Raw genomic sequence first — 13,727 nt, 5'->3', positions numbered from 1 at the left:
GGCTGGAATACATCAGTTTTACAGCTGAGAAGTCTTCAAACAAAGAGCCAGTTGAGCCACTCTTTTACTATTTGAAGATGTCACAAGTGCGCAGGATAACAGAACTGAGAGGGATGGTTAAGTGCATTAAAACCCGATATAACCTTGATGGACTAACTTCCAGTTTTACAGACTGAAAGGAAGGAGGACCACAAGCAGGGAAAGAGCTACTGTAGCAACTGTTTTAATCTAACGTACAAAGAAGAAAATCTGTTAAACGTCTTTAATGTTTTCTAATGTTTAGGAAGGGGATAACCCATTTGACATGAACATGTCTGATTAATTTTAGAACAAGACAGTTACAAGTTCCACATTGCAGAATAAAAACATGGCTTTCCAAATTGTTAAGAATAGCTTTTTATTTATGACATTGTCAGGTAAAAATAAAAAAAATGACTTGATAAGTGGTCAGATGACTGATAGTGGGGATCACGTACCATTTGGCTGCCATCTGGCTGCCTCTTCACAACAAAGCAAGTTTTAGATGACGAGAAGTGGTTTTCATTAATAAAAAAGGCATTTAAGGTTATGGAATTTTTTTGAGCTCCAGACTGGTGACCTCGGTCAAACAATGACAGGATGGAACTGACAACTTTAGCTATTTTGCAGACTGTGTAATCAACTAAGGAAGCATACAAGAACCTAAGAAAGACTGTGAATGAGAGGAGGCTATTCAGTCAGACTCTCTTTTGGTAACTAGTAACTAATTTGAGGGTACCTTCGGAATGTTTCTTTTCTAGAGAATCAGCTTCAGCTACTGGCTACGGAGCATGTTCTGGTATCAGTGCTTCCTATTCTCATGAATGTGTTTTGGTGGAAGAATTGAATAGTAACTAACCTAGTGTAGGCACGCTTTCACATTGAATTTGTGAGTTTTGCTCATGTGAGGAGAACAAAATCTCAAAAAGAACGGTGAGAGATAAATGCCAACTAAATTCCCATTATTCACAAAGTAGCCTCTTAAGCACACATCTTCCTTCCACTTGAGACGTATTCTAAAGTTCATCCCAAAAATCTCAAAAGCTACCAGCTGGTTAGGTACCACAAACACGCTCTTAAACAAGGTAGCCACTGGTTCATCTCCAGTGGATGCCAAACCCAAGGCTTTGTGAAAACAGACATGCTAGTCAAACCCAGCACTCAGTTATTCCGTTTAGTGTCTTCCTCAAGAATGGGATCCTATTTCACTAATGCTGTTTGAGCATCAGATGCCATTTGAAAGCCGGGCTCTGACTGAGGGGATTGCTGATTCCGTTGACGTAATTTGGACCCCTTCCCACAAATTTCCGACCCACCGCTTGCTGTGCCCGATGTTGTATCCAGAGCCAGATTCCTCTCCACCGTGTTCCAGTAGCTTTAATCACAGATCACTGTCTCTGCTGAGTCTGATGCTCTAGCTTGCCTAATTGCTACATGTTCTGGCACATTATGATGACTGAATCAATAACAGACTCAGCCTTCCTGGAAAAGCACGTTTTAAATGGACAAGATCTATTTTATTTTACATATCTAGGCATTGTGGGGAGCTCAGTAGAAGAGTATCACTTACAGACTTTGTTTATTGGAAGGTAATCAGGGATTTGTGTATTGTTTAAACACACAAGGAATGCTTTTCAACAGTCAGGAAATAAAACATTCTGACAGTCAGATTAGAGCATCACGACTTATACTAAAAATATGTCATTGACAATTTCCTTTTGGATACTTGAAAGTTTAAATGCGACCTTAGATTAAATTAATTCTCAATGCTCTCGGTGGTGGGTATTAGCAACAGAGGACTGCGTTTCTACTTGTTTTTGGCAAGCGAATCTATCCTGTTGCGGAAAACAAGGGTGTTGTCTCAATTACATCAAATTAATGTGCGTAAATAAGGAATGAGTAGCTCGTGAGCAAACCTTGTAGTCATTCTTAAGATATTTTGAATTTCTTGATTTTTTCATCTACAGAGTATGCAGAAATCCCTCAGGTTTGTAGTACAGCTACAGAATTAGTATGTTTCTTCTATGTTTTAATGTGAAATTCCTGTCTACTGTTTGTCTTGGTAGCATTATCAACCTCAAAAACTTAAAATTATTCTTAAAAAAATAGAAGTTTGGTGTCTGTGTACAAAAGGGCAGGAGAACCTCAAAAATTACTGTTTGGGCTGCATCTATAAAAGGGCAGAAAACCCTATTGAGCAGGCCAATTGAAGAGAGACATCAATTTAAGTGACCTCTGTTCTCAATGTACTTTACTTTACTGTATGTCAATTTGGCTTATATAAAGTGATGACTGGGAGATAATGTTTTTCCTGTATGATATGAAATGTGAATATGAAAACAGTGATATACTGTTGGAATGAAAAGAAATAGCATGCTGATCGATATTCTTGTATCTCACACAGACTTTGCAATGTACATTCAAAATACCCTGATAAAAATTCAGGATTGTTCCTTCAGCTAAATTTTTAGTGACAAAATAGAAAAGTCATCTATATAGTTTTTTACATTGCAGCATCAGAAAAGTTTGCATTATGCATGTCTGTAAGAGAAAAACGTAAAGTCCTCCCATATTAACCAGCTGTAATAGGAGAAAAGAAAACTTAAAACTCACATTCCTTGTTCTGACCTCTACTCCTAGACACAAAATATTTCATATTTGTAGCCCTACTCAAAGCAGAGAGCAGCACAATAACTGGATGTGATACAACCATGGTTTCTTCAAGAACCATGTCAAATCTTAGTTAAAATATCCCTTCCAGAGGCAAAAGTTAGCAAGTGTGTCTGTCAGAACTCAATTCTAGCTCATAGCTGATTGCAAAGTAGGTTTATTAATTGCACTTCCTTTGTTTTTAAAACATGGTAGTAGTGATTACTGTGCATATGGAACCTCTTATTTAGATCACAAAGTTGACCAACCTGGAAAGAGAGGCCTTTATATTAATACACTAAGAAGTAGTAAAAACGAATCATTTGAAATCTATAGTTTTAGATAAAAAAATTGCCCTGAACGGGATGTCTGGAGCAAGACCATATCTTTTTTCAGTTTTCATCACTTGGTGAGCATTTTAAGACAAATGGGAAGCTCAGACTTCTTGTCATGAAGACTTTGAAAGCTCCAAGTTATGACTTTTAATTAGCCACTGTACTTCTAAAAATGCAGTTTCTGTTCTTAGTTGTGATGGGCATTTTCCATATGCCATTCAGCAAAAATGTGTTTGTACTGATAGCAGAAGGTGTGTGGAAAATCTTTTCATGACACACATTTCTTTCTCTTTGGAAACAAAAACATACTTTAAAAGTAATTTGAGCAGTAGCTTCAACAATTAAATTTAAGTGCTCCCTTAACTTTCACTTTTTACATTCAAGACTCTCCTGCTCTTCAGAAAGGTGTAACTAATGCTTTGCAGTTTATTGCGATTCGGAGATACCATTCAGAGGAGTCGGGCTTGTCTCTGCCTGTTGAATACCTCACTGTCGCAGCTGTGCAGAGCCAAGACATCAGGGTCTTGTTAAATACATCCACCCAGCCTCCTCCTGACACCCTATAGCCCACACTGCCACAGCTGACTCACTCTGCAAACAAAGAGGCTGTTTCACCTTTTTTTCCAGAGAAACATCACTATGCACATACACTCACACAATAGCTTTCACACAGGCGTTGAAAAGCTGCAAATCTGCAAAGTGTACCGAAGCAAGACTGTGAAAAATGGGCGCTATGTTTGGACAAGTTGTCAGGTTTTTGATTTCTCAGGGATAAACATTAAAAAGGTGTCATTTCTAATGATCAATTAATCTTTATTCCTTTAGCTCATATGACCCATCCTAGACAGGATCTAACTCCTAACTCTGGCCTGAAAAGGATACTAAAGGAACAGTGTCAAAGAACATTAGGGCAACTGGGTTTGCACATACTAAAGCAAACTCACCACAAGTGAAAAGGTAATGAGAGTTGGTAAGGAGTATAACACCACACTACTGTATGTCCAAAAATACAGTATGGGCTTAATGACATGTACCGATTTAAAACACCTCTTATACTAACATACACAGATTTCCAGATACTTATACTGTAGCTTTAAATACTGGGGCATAGCAACAGAAGCCAATTACAATATATTACATTTTAACTCCGTATACTGTATGTGTTAACTCCACATATGTTATATATTGCTGGAATTTAAGATAGCATATTAATAATGACATTGTGTAAACTCCATCATCTCAAACAAACAAAGCAAATGACAAAAATGTCCCAGCAAAGGAAAGAAGGAAATCGTTAAAATTACCGATGTAATTGACATGCATGTCAAATGTCTATCAGATGAATTGCTGACAAAAACGTAATCTCACTTGTCGCAGCACTGAGGTTGTTCTTAAGTGATCTTTGTTTATGTGAATGATGAGCTTGTTCTAAATTAATCTAATTATTGCATGCACAATATAATTAATTAAGATGTAAGTAATAATATCATATTGAGTTAAATGGTACATTATGACTCATATTTCATTAGATTATGTACATGCTGTGTCCTCTCAAAAGTTACTGTAATTTTTTAAAACAATCATGCACAGTACTTTGCACAATGTCATGGTTATCATGCCCTTAATTGATGTTTCCTAGTGCAATCAACATGCTCTCCAAAAATATTATCACATGTATGTTTTCTCTTCTTTTTTGGCCTTGTCTTGTTTCTCTAATAGGCCATTGAAGAAATCGCTTTAATGTTTTTAAAGAGGATGGACCCAATCCCGATGAAACAAAGCCCCATTCAGACCTTTGAGGACTTGAAAATCATTTGGCACTCAGTGGCAAATCTGACAGGTATTGCTTAGCTAATACTTCACAGGCCGTGGCAGCAGACATGCTTCAGCTTGTGGTGTTTGATGACAGAGTTCCAAAGAGCACATTAACAGTTACAGCTTTGGATAAGCTTCACGAATTGCATTTGAGCTAATGGTTTGGGGAGAGTCACAATGTAACCTGTTATTAATTTTAACTTCAACTGATGAAAATTGAAATGAACCACACATTTCCTGTGGTGGATTTTCCACCAGTTCACATGAATAAATCCCAAGGTGAGAGCAGAATGCACAATGCATTCTGTACAATGCAATGTACAGTACTTTTCCCAAATGTCAAGGTACTGTACTAGCTGTTTCTAAAACCTCTTTTTACTCCATCTCCCTGAGACACTTTTCCCAACACTTTCCATTTGCTGTTGCTGGTATCATTTTCTCTAGCATTGGAACACATGCAAAAAAACTGAAAAAATATATAGAAACTTACTATACTTGATGTATAAACTTCATTGCACTACTTTTGTAAAATATCTGATATGTCAGACAGCTCTTTCACCACGAAGGCATAGATCCTCTGTGATCCTCTCTTTTGGCAACTAGCTCCTTCCAATTATATCTAATCTTGTGGGATTACACAAACAGACCATAGTGCTTTGCGAGATCCACTCACCCCAAAATTATTGTTGACTACCCAGAAATATCAACGTCTTTACAAAAATGAAATCTAATACCTATTTCCAACATTTAATCCTAGATTGTTTGTCTGTGGTAAGTGCAAATAAGCACTTAGCAAATGATTAACTGCATACAGTACAGTACCTGTATATAAAGATTTAAATTTCCAGACTCTGTTTTGTATACTGTGGACGGTGGGTGTTTTCTGTTTTCTATTCTATTCAATAGATGTGATTGAAATTATTTCCTAATATACTTCTAATGATGCTACTGTATTATACTCTGTGTCCACAAAGGTAGTAAATAATATATGAGTTATATCCATCAAATGGCCTTTTACATCTGATACACCATCTGCTGTTTCAGTGCAGTGTTTAATTACAAATGCACAAAGACATTGCAAACGGTCAGTGAAAGGTAGCCTTTCCTATTACAGTAGCCATCACCACAAAACAGGCTGAAAGGGCTTCTGTTGCTCAGTCTCAAGTTTAAAAAGTTACTCTTTCTTATAGGTAACTCTACAGCCTTACAATGTTACTATTTTTTACTTACTGTATGTGAAAATTATGTTAAGACAATCATGCTTATTTCTGAGTATTCATGCATAAGTGTAAAACTAGCTTGCACATTAATAAATTGTATATTAGCAGATATTGAAATGAATTAAAAATGTATTTCTGTTGCATTTTGCCATTAACTAATTCAATAATATGGAGGTTTCTCTGTAGATGTCTACACCTAAGTTGGTTTACATACTCTCAAGTCCCGTGGCTCTGACTTTCAAAGCTTGATGAATTACTTTGAGGACCTCTTCCTGAGTGGAGCTCTGGAAACAATTAAGTAAATCATAACAGCTTGTGTTTATTGCCTTAACTTTAACGTGCCTTTTCTGAGATGTGATTTACCGATTAAGGTTGAATGCATAACTTTGCAAAAGTCACTGTGATACATGCATTTTGCAAGCAGTCACACTTCCCTCTCGTAAACTAACTCATGCTTGACTTTGTAGAATTTTTAAAGCTGTTTACCAAACAACTACTACTTTGTTTAACATATTTCAACAAAAGATGTTCAGTCACCAAATATAGTCTGAACTCTACCTAAACTAATTGACAAAACAAGTACATTTCAGTAGAGAGAAATATATATTTTTTCCTTTGCACTTCTATTGCATTATTTTGATATGTAAACATTACTCTTTGACAAAAAAAAAAGCTCGTAAAAATCCTAATGTTTTTAAACACCTTCCCTTGGGACTTCAAGTGTGTAGTCTTTCTCTGTCCCCCATGATCGAGAGCAATTGTTAGTTAATGCTGCTGGCAGCTCCTGCACCTTTTATTACCTGCACTCAGAGAAAACATTTGCACAAAATCTACCCACCTACATGCTGAAGTCGTCTGCCATTGCTGTTTCAGCACACAAATGCTGGTTTTCATTCAGACCTGATCTCAGGTCTCACATCTCACAGCAGTACAGTTCACCTGGACTCCTGAATGAAAGCCGCGTGCAGTAGCAGGGTCGTCCAGCTCCTGTTATCTGCACACACCTCTATCTCTCTCCTTCTCAGTTTCTGTCTCCTGCTCCTCTCTCTCTGGTACATTCAATCCCTTTCTCCTGAGACACAGACACAGGGAAAGGGGGTGTGGAAGCTGCAGTACTTGGAACACAGAAGGCCCTTTGTTTTCCTTCATATGGTTTACTTCAAGCACACTGAAAGCATTATGCCACTATATATTTTCATATTTAAAACCTATATGATTTGGAAATAAATAGGTTCCCTTTTCACAGTACCATCCATCTTCTTAACATACTCACTGTTGTATATTTATACAAAGAGTATTAGATAAATACATACAAAGGTACCCATATGCTAAGCCTGAAAAGGCTTTTACTGTTATCATCTACCATATGAGTGATGAACAGCAGACCACCAGGAGATAGAACTAATAAATAAGGTCTGAACACTTTGGGGAAAAAAACGAAGAAGTGTTTAGCTGGGAAAACTGGGAAGAATTTCCCTGCACTACTATCCAGATTTACAGTGTAATATACAGCCAAGCTGTTGCTTCACATCCTAGATATGATGTGAACCTCAGTTCCCTTGACTCCAGCATAAACACATAACCTTTGCCTAAGCCAAAAGACCCAGCCCAGTCCCAAAAAAAAAACAGCCAGCAGCAATCATAACAAAGGGACCAACCACATCAGAGGAGACGAGACTTACCTGTGGGTTCTGGGAGGCTTTGAAACTTTAGTCCATGAACTTCCCAGTCGGACTCAAGCTGGAGGTAAAAAGTAACTTCCCACATCTTGTTTTGTATTTGTAATCAGTATTGTCAGCGTGATTAGAGTGTTTCCTCATTTCAGAAACCTGTATACCCTTAGGTGGTTTAAATAAATTCTCTGCAAATATTAAGAAAATATGTATACCATTTGGAGGAAATGCCAGTGCAATATTAAATAAGTCAATAAAAGCCATACCTAACAATGCAGTGGTATGGAAAAGGAATTAGACCGCACATTATTTTTCCAAAGGTTTACTCATTCAGGAACCAAATGATACAGAAAGATATATGTATTTTATTTTGTAATCAACTTGTCAGAATTTTGACATAAGAACTTCTTGATGGTCATTATGTGGAAAAAAACAAATGTTGGCATACAATTTCAGAAGAGATGGTGTGCGGATGGTTAAGAGCACTTCCTAGGATTTTCAGCTGTAGCTCTGTGGCATTGACCAATGAATAAACAGCTATAACAAACTACTGATTTGGAACTGCCTGCTTGAAAGTCCTTTTTGAAAAATTGGAATTAACAGCTGGTTCAAAAAATACATTCCAACGAAAGGCTTTGCTATTTTCACCATATTCAATAAACAGAATAGCTCAGTGAGTCTGCAGTGGAAAGTATTGAGGAATTCGGCTGTTGCAAAGAACTGACCAGATGGTTTGAGTGCATCTCTGGCTTTCTGATCTCTCCACGTGTCAGTAGGTTGGTTTAGACACATCTGAATACGTTCCGTATCAGCAGAAGTAAAGGAATCACTGTTCGTGGCAACAGCAGTGGTGAGCAGTTCAAAGGTCTTTATGCCATCTTATCCTGTTGCTGTGACCAATCGTGGATTGTAAGGATTACTGGTCATGGCACACAATTTACGTCCTGTTCTCAGGTGCAAACCTGCAATGAAAGCTAAGTGTGTTACTGAAGATCTGGGAGCCTCTCTGAAGTCCACAGGGGACTCGTACATAAAAAGTGGCCTTTGACAAAAAACTAATGATTGCCTGATTTCCCGTGTCCAACAAGGTGCATAGTAAACTCCACTGGGTAATTTTCTTAAGGATTGTGGACACTTTGACCCCAGCTTGGTCATGGATTTTTAAACAAGCTTTGCCTTCTTAGGTTTATTACATTTTGTTTCCACACTATAACAAGCTTAGTTTTTGATGATCAGAGTCTCATTGATCTCTAGGATTTGTTCCTCATGTGATACAAAATTCAGTATTTGCTGAGGTTATCTACCTCTGACCATTTTTATAGGCTACATAATATTATTTGACAAGATAACTTATCTGGTTTATTTGCTTCACAAAGACTAAAAAAAGGTGGTCCTAAGACGTTACTGCCGAATTGGTGATTCTTTAATTATTTGAGGTTTTCTGTTAATTGCAAAATAAACTAGAACTAATCGATCGTGTTATTCAAAGGCCATTATGTGTTTGTCATCCATCTGTACAGTGAATATATTGTGCTCACAAGAACAAAACTTTATATACCATTCTTAATATTGTAGAGCTAATAAGCATTTAATTATAATAATGCAAACATTTCAATGTCTTTCCCCTTAAAAACAGGCGTCTCCTTCTCTTGCTCATAACCAGACTTAGCTGTTTGGGTTATTGCAAACTGGTGCTGCTTCCACTGATAATAATCAGCTCTTAATTCCAGCTATCGTGACTCTCCGAAGGAGAACCGTGCGTGGGAGAAAGAACCAGAGGAAATGTCAGCAGACATTCCATCAAAACTGGGCTTTTGTTCTTGGAGTTTGATGGCATTTTTATGGAGATCTGGATTGCATCTCCCATCTCACTGACTCAGCTTTACTCCAGACAAAGTAGCATCATGGTGCAGACGAGGTTATGATTATGAGCTCCACTCGATTTTTGCCACTTTTCATCTAGCCACGGGGTGTTTTCTAGAGAAAGATGAAAGTGTTCATGGAAGCTGGCAGAGAAAGCTCACTTGATTAAATTCTTGTCTTTGCAGGTGCACTGGCTTTTGATGTACAGTGTGTTGCATCAAGAGCTTTAAGGCTTCTTGCAATAGAAAAAGAAGTGTTAAACCTATTGTCCTGGTTAAAGTCTACCCTTGCACAATCTAACCTCAGTAAAATTCCCTCTTAAGTCAACTGATGAAGTAGTTTCTCCTGATCTGCTGCAAGGTGGGGCTGCTGGTACTGTCTTACATCACCCAAGTTTTTGTTTTATTGATGGAAAAACTTGCTACCCTCCTACATGGTTCATGATAAAAATATCTGTATAGTGTAAATGTGGGGATTTCGAATTGCAATAAAAAACAGGTTACACATGCATGCATGCTTCATTAGCTTGTATTTCCAAAGGAGTCAGATGTTGGCACTGCAGTTAATAAGAAAGATATGCGGTGTGACTGGTCCAATAACAATAATCTAAAATGACAGGAAAAATACACTAGCTGTTCACTTTTGAACAATTTGTGATCTATGTAACATTAGTGACTTTTGCTTAGTTAGTTAAGGAGAAAAAGAAACAGGATTAATTCTACTTAAACACATTCAGATGAGTTGACATTTATTGTTGTCAGTAAATATGTCCCTGAATCTTATAATTAGTTGCTCTGATCCTATTGAACTCACAGGCACAGCTAATTGATTATGTAGTCTTTGAAGTGCTATAGTGTGATCTTTCTGTCAATGTCTTATTTTACTTTTGGGTCGCCAATGAAATACTGTGGATACTGTACATTTGGTGTTTCTTCATTAGTTATCAATTACTATGAATATACTGTAATTTACTCTATGAACACTTCATAGTTCAAGTTCAAGTTCATACAGTAAATTGTAAAGAATTCTTATTTTAAGCGAGTGTTATTGGGCAGGAAAAACATTTTTAGAAAAATAAAAGTACTTTCTATCCGCCCCTTCAACTGACTTGTTAAATGGTCATTTTGAGAACCTGTCCCATTTTACAAATGGATTTTATGAAGCAGAGGGAGAAAAGAAAAAAAATGGGAATTAGGAAAGAAGCAGGCTGAAAGATTAAAAAGAACAGCCAAAGAAAAGTGAGATATGAAACTCCAAAAATGTTGGCCCTTGTTGTTAACAATTAAGACCCTTTTTTAAATATATATTGGAACAAAAATTGTTTTGAATTGAACACTGTGTATGCCTGGATGACTCTAGCACATAATAAATAATCGCATATCTAGCACATTAGCTAACAAAAACACATGACCTAACTGTGCAATTGTACTTTAGCAATTCTCATTGTCTGCTTTTGAAATCCTGCTTGAAAATTTCACCCTTAATTGTTATATCAGACTGTAACATTTTCTGCAACCACTAGAGTGAATTAAAAAATAGTCATCAGATTACACTATACTTTAGAGTCTCAAGTGAAGCAATGAAACAATTTCTAAATGTCTAATGTATATTATCAGTTGTAATAGGAAAACATTAACAGACCAGGGATAGCATAAAAGAAAAACAATATAGCAGATAAGCTAGACATATTTAAATAAACACGCAGTGCACACAGACAGACAGTAGTCTGATACACTGATGCTGTTGTACTCTGTGGTTGAAGATAATTTATTTTGTCTACTAGCATGCTTACAGACCTTTCTGTCCTGCTAGGGCTGTTAACTAGGACACTGAAGACTCCAGGATCAGATCGGAGTTGTGTGTGATTTTCATTTGAGATTTGGTTGATTTGTCTTGCTTTAAGAATATAAGGAATAAAAAAAACAGCCTCTCTCAGAAACCATCCAACTACTGCATTCTGATGAAACTCTCATTTGTGTCCCCTGGTCAACTGCTAGAAGTCAAGTTTTACCTGGAGCTCATCATTGTAGTACAGGAGAGGTGTTTAACACTGTAAATTGTGTTGAAGCCTGCACACAACCTGCCAGAAGTCCTGCCATCATCTAGTTTTTCTATAGTTAAATTACATTATGGTTTAAACATCAGAAAGAAGAATCTAGTCTATCTAACCCTTTTGGTAGTAAATGGTTATCAGATCCCAGAATCTTATTCAGCTGTGTCTTTAAGATGCCAGGGGATTGTCTTCAACAAAATAGGGGGCTAGCTTGTTCCACACTCCTCAGAACCCTTGTGGGTTTCATGGATTTTTTTAATCTGCATGAGTGTGTCAGCACTATGTGTCAGTCCAGGCTGTCTCATGCTGCAGTGTCAGTCTCTGCTTGTCCATGTTCTTGGTGATTTGTTACATCCATTTTATTTAATCCTCAATGCTGTTCTTTTTATCATGGCATGACTCTATGTAACCAAGAAATTAAATGGTCAACAGAAAAAGGTCAGGTGTAGTCAAAACTCTTAATGAATGTGGGCTTCCTACTTATGAACTTCCCAGCAGTGTTTCTGCCAGTGCTTTTGTTTGTGAGTTTCGATCAAGGCGGCAATGCCTACAAGAGAATTAAAGGAAAAGGGTGTGAGCTTTTCCTCTGTCCAGAAACCTTAAAAAACACACACACCACAGGGTGATAACATTGGTGTTAATACTGGCCCCAAAAACCTGTGCTCCTGCTGTGATCTCCACCTTAAATATTTCAGCGTTCTTATTGTACAACCTCTCATTTGCAGACCAGGAGGAATTATTAGGATTTTTCCAGCCAGGTACTTTTCCTCTCTCACTGAAGAAATAGGTCATCTGGAATGTAGAAAAAAACAAGAAAGAAAAGACTTCATCTATGAGACACAGGAGTATTCTAAACACAATATTTATATTTAAAGTTCACAAACTTTAAAGAGGATGTGCCGAAAATATTGATTCAAAATTCACACCAGACTCTATAGTGTGGTATTCCAGGAACCAGCTTTCACGATTTGAACGAAGAGACAATAAAATGAAAAATTGTGCTTTGTGTAGGAATTAAAATGAAATATTGCTATTTTGGTGTGTGGTTGTTCACATTGTCTCACAGTAAGTTGTACGGTAAGTTGTGTTTGTATAGAAATAAAATGGGTTAATTTAATTTACAGCTAAAAAGTTTGTATTTACTGATGGATAACCACATTCAGCACAATTATACTGTAAGCAGTTTCTGTTGTTTTTTGTTCCCCTGAGAATATGTTACATTGGTCATTTTGGCTCATAGACATTTATGGTGTACGGTATATAAAAATATTACAGATTGTAACATACAGTTTTACCAGGTACATTTTACAGGATTGTTTGTGGTTGATGCTTGGCATTCATCACACTTGCTATTCCAAAATCTGCTTCTGAATTCCGATCACAATAAAGCATCACCGTGAGAAAAGTGGTATGAAAGTACATTATTACAGTGGAATTTCAACATATTGTGACAACTCATTAGTTAAAATAAAATAGTCAACAATTAGTTAAATTAAATAGGTCTACAATTTAAATACTCTGACTGAAACAGTCAAATCTTCCAGGCTGAATTTTGGCACCTCAGTGACAAGTTCATTGCTGCTATGAATAAAATGTAAATATCTTTACTGTTTTAACTCCCGTAGGCCCCCCAAGGTAACTTGTGTTAACAGTCAAGAGATCCCACAAAGCGAATGAAAGAAAGCCACAGGTCTGAATGTCTGAAAAAGGAGGTAAGAATGCACAAGATTGATAGGCAGGACTCTGCCTGGTTTTGTTTTGTATTTAAACAGCATCTGAATTGTAGTTTTAAGAATTCCTTACAACCTGTATAACTATCAAACATGCTTCATCTTTTGCATTTACGCCATGCTGACATCTCAATTTCTCTGAGACCTTTGCTTTATATAAAAGCAATAATCGTCCCAGAAAACTATTTAGCTCTCTCATAATTAGTCATATCTAATATTCCACATGCTAGGCCAAAAAGAAGATGATTACAGAAATCAGCAGTTCACAGAAGAGTGCAATATTTTTTTTTCTGTCACAGATATAAAAGCAACTCTGTTCACTGGAACTAACTAGAATCCAGATTCTTTTATTTCTTTGGAGCTTCTTTCAG

The 13,727-nt window shown here is 36.9% G+C and overlaps 1 protein-coding gene across 1 annotated transcript in view; it reads right to left on the bottom strand.

Moving 5' to 3' along the window:
* synpo (synaptopodin) overlaps positions 1–7,090 on the bottom strand; it is a 32,985-nt gene extending 25,895 nt beyond the window's left edge. Inside the window, exon 1 of the mRNA XM_088932693.1 lies at positions 6,876–7,090. The gene's annotated coding sequence lies outside the window, so the exon portion shown is untranslated. The remainder of the gene's footprint in view (positions 1–6,875) is intronic.
* Between the last annotated feature and the right edge of the window lie 6,637 nt (positions 7,091–13,727).

This window comes from Atractosteus spatula, chromosome 14, assembly GCF_055471065.1.
Source record: "Atractosteus spatula isolate fAtrSpa1 chromosome 14, fAtrSpa1.hap1, whole genome shotgun sequence".
Taxonomy (NCBI): domain Eukaryota; kingdom Metazoa; phylum Chordata; class Actinopteri; order Semionotiformes; family Lepisosteidae; genus Atractosteus; species Atractosteus spatula.
Note: the sequence above shows the minus strand (reverse complement) of the source record. Positions and strands in the feature narration are given on the sequence as shown.